The 14,096-nt window shown below is 45.3% G+C and overlaps 1 long non-coding RNA gene across 1 annotated transcript in view; it reads right to left on the bottom strand.

The window, feature by feature from the left end:
• LOC126299265 (uncharacterized) overlaps positions 1-7,751 on the bottom strand; it is an 89,838-nt gene extending 82,087 nt beyond the window's left edge. The window contains exon 1 of the long non-coding RNA XR_007552762.1: positions 7,506-7,751. This is a non-coding gene — a long non-coding RNA (uncharacterized LOC126299265). The remainder of the gene's footprint in view (positions 1-7,505) is intronic.
• Positions 7,752-14,096: the final 6,345 nt, after the last annotated feature.

The raw sequence follows: 14,096 nt of genomic DNA, 5'->3' as shown, positions 1-14,096 counted from the left end.
ACATTCGCCTCCTGTACCTGTGCCATTACCCTAGTGTGTGAATTTCTTTGTGATGCCAGTGCAAGCCGACGTAAGGAGACCCGTCACACACAATCTGCCTGTCAACACAAGCCAGTGCACACTGCTTCTCAGAATGTTAATTTTTGCTGATGGCAGAACAAACTTTTTGTAAACTTGAACGTTCGGAATCATATGATTTCTTTTCAGTTGGACGCTGGAGCTTCTGTTACACTCATGAATCATAAAACTTTTGAATTGCTTGGTTCACCTCCATTGAGTAATGCAAATGTTACCGTTAGCTACCTACAGTGGTCAAAGTATCCAGGTTTTAGGACTGCAAACTCAAGTGATTTCTTTTCATGTACAGTGTTCACCCTCATCTGTAAACATTTGTGATCTTGATTTATTTGATGTATTTTCCTTAATTATGCTCGATGACATACTAGCAGTCACTAAACATGTTCCCACCAACAGTGTTTCCGAACTAAGTCAAGAGTTTGCTGACATTTTTTTCACCAGGTTTAGGGAGCAAGAAAAATTTTCAGACGCGTACTTGAATTGAAGGACAATGCACAGCCTAAATGTTTCCGCTCTCACACAGTTCCTTCATGCACTTTCTAGATGAAGTTGCTAAAACACTGCATGCACTTGAGGAACAAGGAGTGATTGAACCAGTGACAACATCACTATGGGCTTCACTGTTGGTTATCTTAACAAAACCATCAGACAAATTGCCGCCATCAATCCTCAAATTGTTGTTTCAACATTTCCTTTGCCACTTCCAGAAGACTTGTTTGACAAATTGTGTCAAAGTAAATATTTTTCCAAGTTAGATTTGTAAGATGCATATCTTCAAATTCCCGTGGATGACAAATCCCACAAGATTCTCGTCATGAAAACGCATTTAGGTCTCTACAAATTTAAGAGGCTTCTGTTTGGATGAGCCTCTGCACCTGCACTATTTCAGCAGTACTTACAGGCTCTTTGTGCCTCGATTTCTTCAGTGTGCAATTACCTAGATGACATCGTAGCTTCAGGTTCTACACAACATGAACATTTGCATAATTTGAGACAGTTATTTGAAGTGTTACATGAGAATGGACTTAAACTCAATAAGGACAGGAGTACATTTTTTTCTGAGCAGTTATCCTACTTAGGACATGTAATAAACTCTCAAGACATCCATCCAAGTCTGGATCAGGTAAGAGCAATATCAGAGCTACCAGCATGCAAGACAGTTAAATAATTACAATCCATCCTTGGAAAGTTCAATTATTATCAAGAGGTTTTGCCTCATGCATCATCTCTTGCAGCATCATTACATCGACTATGTTGAAAGAACGTTTCGTTCAATTGGTCGCTTGAATGCGAATGTGCCCTTCAGCAGCTTAAATCTGCATTGTTATCTAGTACATAACCTTTTGGCCTCACGGTTGATGCTTCCGAATTTGGGATCGGAGCTGTTCTTGCTCACAAAATTGGTTTGCGCAATTGCCTGATCGCATTTGCTTCAAAGCTACTCTCCCCTGCACAACGTAACTACTTGCAGATCTAGATGGAAGCTCTTGCTTTGATTTTTGGAGTCACTAAAACCCATGCCAACACACTATCCAGATTGCCAATAGCTGCAGACTTGCTGTCTGACTCTTCTGAACAGGCTTGTATGTTACCTGGTGTGCAAAATGATGATGTAGTAGAAAGTTTTCCTGCTGACTTTTTGTCGTATAACCACAGCAACAGTTAACAACCTAGTATTAAGTGTCGTTTTGTGTCATGTCACTAAGCAATAGCCTTTGTCAAAAAATTTGGATCGAAGAACCATTGGTTCGTCTTTTTTTTTTTTTGATCAGACGACTTTTTGTCCAATGTGACGTCATCTTGCTCTGCACGGAGAACAATCAGTCTCGTCTTATTGTTCTTCATTCTCTGCAGTCACTGTGCTACGACTTCTTCAAAAAGGTAATTAGGGTATCGTACAGACAAAACAGTTAGCTCGCCGTCACTGTACCTAGTTTGGTATTGTTCCTGACACACCCAAGATTTGTTGTTCTTGTTCCGTGTGTGCAGAAAACAATCCGCACCACCGTAGAAAGTTTTCTCTTGGCTTAAGGCAACTTTGCCACACAATAGCTTACATTTAGATTTTGCTGGTCCTGTTTGGGACGCACGATGGTAATTCTTGTTGATTCTTTTAGCAGTTTTCCATCTGTTGTCCACATGTCATCAACATCGTCTGCTACCATCAAATACTTGTCTTCTATATTTAGCATAGAAGGATTGCTACAAGTCATTGTCACCGACAATGGACCTCAATTTGTGTCTGCAGGGTTCAAAACTTTTTGTGAAGCTAATGGTATTCAGCATTTAACTTCAGCACCATTCTCCCCTCAATCGAATGGAGCCGCTGTAAGATTCGTTCGGACATTTAAGTCGCAAATGTCTAAATTGATTGACTCTCATTCTCATGAGGATGCTCTTTTGTTGTTTTTGTCTACGTACCAATCGCAGCCATGCGGCGGTGCTTCGCAGTTGAATCACTGCAACGTCATCCTCACAGAAATCTGCACTTGTTGCATCCCCCCCACACCATATTTCTTTGCCATGGCAGACCCACAAATTCTTGCCAGATGATATTGTCTATTTTCGTCATTCCCACAGCAATCACCGATGGTTGAAAGGGTGCATCCTTCGCCATCTTGGTTGCGCCATGTTTGTCATATCAGGTCCATCTGGTGAGGCATGCAGGCATCGGAAGCAGATGCGTCTCATTAGCTGTGGGGTCTCTGCCACTTGCCCTATGTTTCCAGTGTTGGCTCCGTCGGGGCTGCCCTTGCAGGGCCCTCTTCCTTGCTCTCCACACCCCTGGGTGCCAGCGCCCGTAGCTTCGCCTTTGACATGCGATGATGCGCCAGTGCGGATACCCTGTCTCACAGTGGAGTTGATCGCAGTGCCAGCAACGCTGCGGGGACCACATGACCACATGGAGCAGGTGCCTTCAACTGTGATAGGGCACAGTGAAATTCCAGTTACAATGCCATCCAATGCCGCAGAACAGTCTGCACTTCCTGATTTCCTTCTTTGTTGCCGGTCGGGTGGCCTGACCCAATGGAGGTCGACCCTTCGGTTGCTCCCATAGTTGTAGAAGCGCAGATTCCTCATGTTGACGTGCACCGTGGAGTAGGTTTCCAGGCGTTTCCAGTCTCCCGTTGGCCGGAATGGCAGGGTGTAGGTGGGCATGCCTCACCTGCAGTCAGGCTACCCACTTCCTCGATTACATCAGCATGGCGTCCTCCATGTGGCAGTCATAAGCCATATTCAACGGCCGTTCGCAGATTTGTGAGGGAGGAATGTGATATCAACGTATGACACCACAATTGTCAGGGGTTGAAGTTATCGATTGCGGTCCGTATTGGTGTCACTGTACCCATGAGTCATGGCCAGTGCTGCTCTGCGGCTTGTATCAAGTTTCTAGCAAGCTCTCGTCCACTCTTGCTCGGAATGTCAAGTAGTAAAGTAGCATAGCCTTCAGCTGATAGGAGGCAACCTCTAACAAGGCACTTAGTAACGTATGGCTTAACTGAGGCCTCAATAGCTATCTGTTTATACTTATATGTATGAAGCCAAGAAGAATCCTGAACAATCAGTTAAATACAATATATGTAATATTTTCCAACGACTTCTCATTATTTTAGTCATTGCAGATCCAGACCATGCAGCCAGCACCTTATTGATATTACTGACAAACCTGCTGTGATTTGTGTGTTTCTATTTAGCACTGGCCACCAGCCAACACTGGCGACGACTCGTTCATCGCCATCATAAAACATATAATAAAAGCAAAAATATCTCCCACTGCAACAAGTAATGACCTACTCATAAGTATCTGTATCTTATTCACAATTGAAAAAAAAAAGAAAAAAATAATATTAAATCTCTGACCATAAGAAACACATTCCACTAATATTTCCAAACATAAAAATGAATCCATCAGCCACAATGTGAAAATTCAATCTATCTCAGCAGAAATTCTTCCAATAGCAACCTGAAACATTCAATTCATGTCAAACAACTCACTAACATACTTCTAGCACAAGAGAGCGCCCCTAAATACTACAACACACCATCTACAAACACAGACAGACTCAGAAACATCAAACCTCACCATGACATTACCACCGCATCACAGGTATGTAACAGGTCTAAGCAGATGGGTGTAGCATCAGCACCTGACCTTGAGCAAATAACGTGACAGTAGCATCAGATAGTAAATGTGAGGCGGAAAGCAAAAAGGGACCTCTTGTCGGAAGAGTAAAATTTTCAGTACAGGCAAAAACATTCAATAATGTGTAAAATATCAAATTTCGTTTTTTTTTTAAATATATTATAACAGTTTACTTCATTCTGAACACGCTCACATTGATTTGAAACTTGTCTGAATGCAACAAAAGTCAATTATATCATTAAAAAAATCAATGTCAGTCTTCGGAAAAGGGACCTCTTGTCGATATCGGAAAATAACATTGGTTCGACAAGAGGTCCCTTTTCTAAATATCGCAGCTATACATGCAGTACTTCACAAAATAGCATCTATTAAATTTTAGAAGCATTTTAAGGAGCTCAGAGTAATTTCGTATAAAAGAAAACTGTTTTGTGATTTCAATAATGCCAAACAACACACACGGTCCTATTTTTGCGAATGCCTACAGATATTGCCAATGTATAGTTGGTAGCCCTCAAAGAACAGCCGACAGCTGACGTTACAAATTCGTGTTTACAGCTTGCTCAGTTTAAAGTATGCAATGTGTGAAGATAGAATTGTGAAAGCACTAAACGATACTGGTCTTGGTGGTGATTTATATGATAAAAATTTACAAAGTATTTCAAGATTATTTTTCTGAAAGAATGCCAAGTAGAGACGAATCAAGTGATGAGGAACGGGAATCTCAAGGTGATGACTCAGTTAACCTATTTGATATTTCTTTATTACAAGACATTCCGAAGTTTAATGAAGCCTTAGGTAACAACGATAATGTTACTGATAATGTTATTATTGAAATAGAACGAAATGTTAATAGTGATCACGTTGTAGATGAGAATGATGGTGCTGAAGACTTTGACCTGGTAGTAACTGATGACTGCATAAATTTAATTGACTCTTTTGATGCTGACAGAGACTATGCTCTCGTTTCAGAGTTTTTAAAAGCAGGTTGCGGGTGCAAAGAAGAATGTTGCAATTGCTGTTCAGTTGATGAATATTTGGAAATGTGTCATTAATGTGCTGAGACTGATCATTATGAGAACACTGTCAACACATTAGATCAAGTACTTTTAGGCCAATTGAGGTGTGTCACTTCAGATTCTTCTTTGGCAGCTCGAAAACAAAGTACAAACTGAAAGGAAACAATCAAAAAGTAAATACTTAGTAAAAGGTCGGCAAGTTTGTACAAACACTTACATGTTTTCCAACAATATTAAAATTACAAGACTAAAGTGCTGTAACAAAAATGTATAATGATACAGGACTGATTGTCAAAGCTCGTGGTAATGCAAGAAAACTTACTAAGAATGTGACTTCTTTTTCTGATTCAGTTTGTTGTGAGGTTTTTACACAATTACTCAGAACAACATGCCATAATTTTATCAGGCAGAAGTAGCACTCAGTACAAAGCAAATTTCAAGCTTCTACCTTCAAGTGATGATAAAGCCAAAATTTTTGAAACTTATATGGCTTCCTTTACAAATGATATGCCTGTAAAACCAGTATCAAGTAGAGTGTTTTGTAATATTTGGAAAGAGATATGTCCAAAAATAGTTGTCTTGAAGCCCAAATCAGATCTCTGTGCATTTTGTCAACAGCATTTCACTTCAGGAACTGCAATGGTTTCAGTGCCTGAAGCAACTAAAATGGAAACTATTGAAAAAATGAGGTCCCATCTACAACTTGTTGCAAAAGAAAGAGTGTTTTATAAGGGAACTATCAAAAAGACTACGGAAAATTTTGAAGATGGTGATAGAAATTGTGCACACTACAGTTTTGACATGGCCCAGCAGGTTCACATACCCAGTAACCCGTTGCAGCCTGGACCTATTTAGTTCTTGGTTCCATTCGGAATAGGAATATTTGAGGTTATGTGTGAGACTGTGAACAAACAAGTAAACTATCTACTCCCAGAAAGTGTATGAACAACAATGGGATCCAACACATGTTAACTCAGCTGTTGCTGTTGGAAATGAAATAAGTGAAGTTGCTGTGAATACATAACATAGTGTAAAAATATAAATATTATGCCAAAAAAATAAGCACGGGGCTAGCTATATTTTTCTCAACAAGGGGCCAATTAATTTGGTTTCAAATGTATTTACACTCTGATGCGATATTGGTCTCTGGGAGTAATCCACAGGTTGTGAAGTTTCAATTAAAAAAACTCCAAACCACTTGACAAAAGACATTTTAAGTGTAATATATATGCAGAATTTGTTTCTTAAATATGTAAAGTTAAGCAATGATAATAAAGTGAAACTTTAAAAGGCCATATCTCAAAACAGCTCTTTTATATAATAAATATTCAACCTGCCATAACTTCCTCAAATTTAGAGATAGAAATAAAAATCTTTTACAGGTTGTTCAGAATTTAATGCTGAATGTAAAAACTACAAAAAATCAAATTCCTAAATTTTCGACACGAGGTACCTTTTCGCTTTCTGCCTCACAAATATTGATGAGGCAATGACTGCCAATTGGCAAGAAAACAGGACTAATTTATCTAGAAAGAAGCTTTATTACTGTTGGAACATTTTTTCAATGTTTGCATCTTCTTTGTACAACCCAAAAAGGTCAGCACTGCCTGCTTTGCATTTAGAAATCTTTCTCACTGTACCGGCCCACAAACAAGACTGACAGCACAGTCTTATTCAATCTGTCCTACAGCATATTCTTCTTAATCAGCGCAGCTAAGATTTAAAAATTGTTTACTCTAACACTGAGATTCATATACTTACACCCTAAACCATTTACTCGCCACTGGTACTTCAGATTAATAAGAAACAGACGCTGATTTTCTGAATGTAAGCCGAGACATTCGCATAAACCCTTACCTGCTACCTCAGTATCCTGTTTTGCAAATGCAAATCTCTCACACTATCTACTGTTTAGTTGCACGTCACCTTCTGCTTTTAGCAAGTTTCATCGTTAAACGCTTCAGTGACTGAAAATAAACTTCAAGAACTTCACTACTTAACAACTCAAAATGTTTGAATGAGAGTTAACTTTCAAGAAGCCTTCCAACAACCATATAAACAGTACTAAATTGCATACAACATAGCTTTGTACTCTTTAATATAAGCTTACAACTATGAAACTAAATCTGCAGTTTATAACGTTCTCAGTACAACGCTGTACTTGCAGCTTGAGCACATACGACACAGTATTAAATAAATCCTATACATTTATATTCTACGGGAAAATACGATATGCTAACCACAATAATTTTAACTGATAAACTTACTTAACTCCCAGACTGTCAATGTATCTTAGGTTTCCTATTCTCTCTCCAACAATTTTGCAACACATTTTGCGTTCTGCTTTTCGTATCTCATAAATCGGAACAGCACAAAGCCTGCAGTTCCACGAAGCATATACTATCTTGACCAAAACAATAACATACCTCCGACCATACAAAGATCTTCCCGCTGGCCAAAAATTTCGTCTTCAAAGTTCATACTCACAACGCCTTCAGATGTGTGTGGTAACTTCTGAGAACTATATCACTTCTCCTTGTTTCGCTATCATTAAAGTCTTGTGCGATTCACCGCCAAACACTGTACTTGTATCGCTTTATTACATATTTACAAATATTGCAAAACAAAGTAAATTGACTAATTCAACGAAAGCTGGGTCCATGGAAATACAAGTGTAATAAATTACTTTGCAATGGTTCGATACTCGTTAACTATCGATAGTTGTGCGCGTCGAACTTGTAGCCTATAAATAGCGGCTCTTCGGCGATATTAGACGCGCTCTGGCCGTCGTGGCGGAAGGAGCTCTCAGCCGGTGATGGCCGGTGCATCGGTAGCTATTGGGGCTTAAGCCTCGCTGACCGCTCTGCTCTACAGAGAGTGTTCTTCCGAAGCGCGACAGTAGCGCCCGGTGGATCGGCGGAGGGTTGAGCTTGCTCCCTTTCGTCGAGAAACCGCGTAGTTGCGGAAAGCAGAATTGTCGTGAAGAGTCCTAGACTCACAGCAACCCCGTAACGTTTGTTACAAACTCCACATCGAGGCTATCTCGTTCTTTGTAGGGTTAATCAGTGCCAGGGGCCCGTTCACGTCGGATCACCCCGCGTACTGTAGGCCGATTCTCTTCTTCCGCACCTCCTTTAGGTGCCGCGCCACTGCACTAACGGCGCACGCTAGGCCGTAGGGCACTCCCCCCACTTCCGTAGGGTAAAACAGTTAGGGCTTTTTCTTCTCAGAAAGAGCAAAATTGTCGTTCCCCTTTCTCGTCCCTCCCAGAACACCAAGATGGCAGATTCCGCCGGTGTTTCTCCCGCCATAACCCGCAGCAAAGCTGCAGCGAAAGAGGCGCTCGGGTCGACTGACCCCGTCGACGCCAGCGTCCCGCTTGCCGCCGTGGGGGAGGTATTGGCCGACAAGGATCGGCAGATCGCGCAGCAAGCGCAGGAACTGCTGGACCAACGTCGGCTGATAACCGACCTTTGCGGCGCAAACGACACACCGAAGCGCACCACGCTTCACATCACGCTTCACTCGCCTGCTACTGGTGACTCCTGCACGACCGTCCCGCTGTCGCTGCTGACTCCAGTGGCGGAATCAGCGGCGGCGGACGAGGACACAGAACAACACTACACCGGGCCCTGGCAGGTGGAGGGCCCGTCACACAAACGCAGAAACACAAGAGGTACATGCGAGCAACCAAACTCGCTAGGCAGCCGAAAGGCGTTGCTGCCTACACCGAAACAAACACTTCCGGCTAGGAACACAGACACTATAACCAACACGAACCGACCTGCGGTCAGTAATAACTCAAATACACAAACCGCAGCTACGCCCGCACAACAAAAGACTGGTTTTCCCCCAGTCGTAATACAGAACTATGGGGACCTTAGCGTCCTCAACACCACATTCGAAGCGAGGCACACACCTTGCACGCTCCACACTAAATACTCTGGGGATAGGGCCTCACTGTACGTGGCTACTAACACAGAGTACAAAGATCTCCTGTTCTTCCTCAAAGAACAGGGGATCGAGCACTACACGTACAGAACGGCTGAAGAGCGGACACAGCTGTACGTGGTCAAGGGAGTGGACCCCAGCACACCAAACAAAACAGTTCAAGCGGCGCTCAACTTCCTTGGTTACGACTGCCGAAGTGCTAACCGGATGACGGGCTTCCGCACACACACCCGCCTACCACACTACCTGGTCGAGATGGCCGATACGGCTGCCTCCCGCGGCCTTCTGCAGATAAAAAGCCTTCTGCGGATGGACGTAAGGGTAGAATTATATGAACCACCACTCGTCCCCCAACAATGCAACAACTGCCAGCGATTCGGTCATTCGGCCCTTCGCTGTCGCCTGGCACCCCGTTGCCGCGGATGCGCTGGCAAACACGCATCCAACGCTTGTACACAAGCACAACAAAACGCACGCCGTTGCGCCAACTGTGGTCAAGGCCATGCGGCCAACTACAGGGGCTGCGACGTATACAGAGAGGCGCAGAGGCGTAAAACACAACAATCCAGAGGACTCAGCGCCATACCACGTCCAAGGCCCGCACCAAACCCTGTCAGGAACGGTGTAACGTTCGCCATGGCTACGAGCCCTGGAGGAGCGGTGCGGGCGGCGGAACCTCCGCGCCCATCACACGCACAAAACACAACCGCTGCGACAACAATACAACCGTCTCAGCCAACAAAAAACACATCGACCACACCGGTTCCAACACCACCTCCCCAAAACAACACGACCCCACTCCCTGAGGCCACGGCATGCGAAACCACGCAGACCGCACAGGAAGACGCACCCACACAAGGACCCCCAGAACCGAAAACCCAGAGAAGGCGTAGGCGACCTCAAGGGAACAGGAACGGGTACACAAGATCGCCACAACAAACCACTCGACAACAACAGAACACGGAAACGCAGACACACAGTCAGCAAGCCAGTGACACCAGCACACACACTACTCCGCCCATCACCACACCTGTAACACAGGCACCACAGACTGCAGCACACAGCAGCAACACAAGCGCCAGCCCACACACAACGCCAACACCCGCACCAGCGGCCGCTAACACCACAAACAAGCCACAGGCCGACACGCACAACACAAACACAACACAAGGGGGAATAATGGAAACACTATTCCCCCAGCATACGACCCAACAGATCTTCGCCAGGATCTTCGCGGTCATCACTACACTGTTCACACAGCTCATGTCTGCCCAACCCGGACAGTACTGGACTGCCATACAAACAGCTCTCACCACACTGTTCCCATCCCTACATGGATAATACGCCACACCCGGCCCCCTTCGCAAACATCCGGACACTATCACAGATCCTGTTCTGGAATGCAGACGGGATCAACAACAAAAGGGCGGAACTTGCCGCGTTCATGGAGCGTAAGGGCATCCTTATCGCACTACTGAGCGAAACTAAACTCAAACCGCACAACCACCTAAACTTTACCAGCTACTGCGTCTATCGTACCGACCGACCGGACGGCTCTGGTTTCGGTGGAACGGCCATCATTATACACAAAGACATCGAACACACAAACATAGTGCTCCCTGATCTTGAAAAATTAGAGGCAACCGCCGTCAGGGTCAAGTTCAACGGAGCCTATACCACACTGGTGTCAGTATACAACAGTCCTAAGAACATAGTGACACGCGACATCAGCACTATACTCAACATATCACCGCGCGTAATAGCCGCTGGAGATCTTAACGCGAAACACCCAGACTGGAATTCACGTATACGAAACTCCAACGGCAAAAAACTATATGAACACGCGCTAGGACGAAACTACATTACACTAGCGCCGACCGAACCGACGCACATTCCCTACCGGAGGGGACACAGGCCAGACGTGTTAGACATGGCCCTCATCAAGGGCATAACAACGACACTCAACGTTGCTGTTGAAAACGATCTGCCCTCAAATCACCAACCTGTTATGCTGTACATTGAAGAAACACTGCAGCACATCGACCAACGCAGGATGCTCGACTACAAGCGCGCGAATTGGACATTGTTCAAGGAAACGCTCGACAGTCACATCCCACCTACCCACGCAATTAATGAGACAGCCCAAATAGATGATGCTGTTGAAACCCTTACAAACGCCGTCCAAGACGCAATAGCCGGCACCATACCAATCCGCACACCACAACATTACAGTGCTGCCCTGCCCCAGGAGATCCTGGGCCTTATCTCAATGAGGAACCGCCTCAGGAGGTATTGGCAGCGTACCAGGCGCCAGCACTTCAAACGGCACATTAACAGGCTCCAGGGAATAATCCGGGACAAAATACAAACATTTAAAACACAACAGTGGGACCAAAAACTCGCAGGGCTAGACACCACGCGACCTGGCGTGTGGCAGATGGCCCGACACTTCACCAGGGAGAAACACTACACACCCACACTACAAGGGCCCGACGGACCGGCATATTCTGCGGAAGAAAAAGCTGAACTGATGGCCCTCACACTTGCAGCGTCATTCACACCGAACATGGATCCATCAGATCCAGTGTTCACACTTGCAACAGACCAGGAGGTCACTCGCATCCTGGCCCAACCAGCGCGCAACAACATCCGCCAGGCTAGCACAGCTGAAGTGAAATGGGCCATCATGCATACCACTGCTAGGAAGGCCCCTGGTCACGATGGCATTCAAAACCGTGTCCTCCAGGAGTTCACGGATAAAGCAATAGACTATCTCACGCACATCACGAATGCCATACTCAAACACCAACACTTCCCCGCCTTTTGGAAGACGGCCAAGGTCCTGATGTTCAGGAAGCCGGGGAAAGACCACTCCCTCCCACAAAATTACCGACCCATCAGCCTGCTGAGCGCGCTCAGCAAGATTGTTGAGAAGGTAATACTAAAACGACTCACTAGGCACTGCATCACAAATGACACCCTGAGGCCGGAGCAATTCGGCTTCAGGAATCACCACTCGACAACACAACAACTCCTCCGCGTCGTCGAATACATCACACACGGATACAACATGAACAAAGCAACTGGTGCGGTGTTCCTGGACATCGAGAAGGCTTTCGATCGTCTATGGCACAACGGCCTCATACGCAAACTAAACGACGCAGGGTTTCCCGGCGGGCTCGTACGTCTCATACACTCATATCTCACGGACAGGAGTTTCAACACTGACGTGCAGGGCAAACAATCAACACGACACGGTATACAGGCAGGGGTACCCCAAGGAAGCATCCTAGGGCCCTTACTGTTTAACCTCTACATTAACGACCTCCCAGATACACATAACACGACGATGGCAATCTACGCGGATGACACTGCCATCCTAGCGCAAGATTGGAAGCCGTCTAACATTAACTCACGACTACAGACCGCACTCAGAACGGCAGAGCCCTGGTTGGTGAAGTGGCGTGTTAGAGTAAACGTCGACAAGTGCGAAGCCGTTCTGTTCACCAGAAGACCGAAACAACTGCGCAAACATCAACACTGCAATCAAATAACACTACACGCACGCCCAATACGTTTCCGAGAGAAGGTCAAATACCTCGGTGTCTGGCTGGACCGGAAACTACTCTGGGGGGACCACATCCAACACGTGACCAACAAAGCAAACGCGAGGCTCAAACAACTCTACCCTATGCTTAACAGGCGTAGCACACTGAATAGGAGGGTGTCCAGGTCCATGTACACCACACTTATCAGACCTCTGATGACGTATGCTGCTCCCGTCTGGGGATACGCTGCGCCCACACGTGTGCGCCGTCTGCAGCTCATACAGAACAAAGTACTCAGAATCATAAGCAACGCTCCGCGCTACACGCGCACCGCGGACCTTCACCGGGAATATCGGCTAGATACTATCTTGCAGGTATTCCAAAAACTCTCCACACGACTATACAGAAACACGAGACAGTCGCGTAACCCGTTTATTCTTTCTCTGGGTAACTACGACCACAACCATAGATGGAAACATAATAGACCAAAAACACTATTAGCACGAAACTAAACATCTATGGTCCATAGCACGCTAACATGACAGTACTGGCGAGCCCCTGCAACTCAGCTACTACTGGCAACCCCAGATGATTAACCCGCCGAAATACCGGCAACTGCAGGGAAACCGTACTGCACACAGCACGCAAACCAGCCACACACACCCCCCACACTGTGAGCTGATCTACGACCGATCGCCCACTAATATATGATGACAATGTCATGTTTCAGGGACGCAGCAGCAGCAGATCCTGGAACGAACGCCAGCAACGACAACGGTAACGATGCACGATACCTCGCACTAACATAACCACACCTTGCATGCGCTGTCGCAGCTAGTAATCCGCTACTGCCCTTACTACCCGTCCTACTATCGCAGAGGTTTTTTTTCCCTTGGCGCTTGCCTTGGCACTTTTTTCCCTCTGCCCTTAAAAACCGCTACCCTTCAATCGCTTTCGACCACTTCTATCTCCTGATGGACCATGTAAATGAGTAATCTTACCCAGACGCATGGATAACATCACAGCCTGCATCCTGTGACTCTTGATTCTAAAAACTAACATGTTATACGGAGGTGACAGTAGAACTTTTGGTTTGGTCACCACGTTGGTGCGGGCGTGGAGGGGCCCCATCCTATCTCAAAAAAAAAAAAGCTTCAGTCTATTGAGAAATGTAAAGTACAGTAGAATTGTAATCAGTAGTACTTGTCGTAAATTTGTTTGTAGTGTGAACGTAGAAATTGAAATGTCGGTGTGGGAAACCACTTTAACTCCGCCTGCAGTTACTGTTCGAGTGAATTAAGTAGCTCTGCAGTTGCTGTTGCCGGTCCCAAGCCCGGAGAAAGGAGGAGGGTTGGCGAC

Source organism: Schistocerca gregaria, chromosome X (genome assembly GCF_023897955.1).
Source record: "Schistocerca gregaria isolate iqSchGreg1 chromosome X, iqSchGreg1.2, whole genome shotgun sequence".
NCBI lineage: Eukaryota > Metazoa > Arthropoda > Insecta > Orthoptera > Acrididae > Schistocerca > Schistocerca gregaria.
The sequence above is the reverse complement of the archived record's forward strand: the minus strand, read 5'-3'. Positions and strand labels throughout refer to the sequence as shown.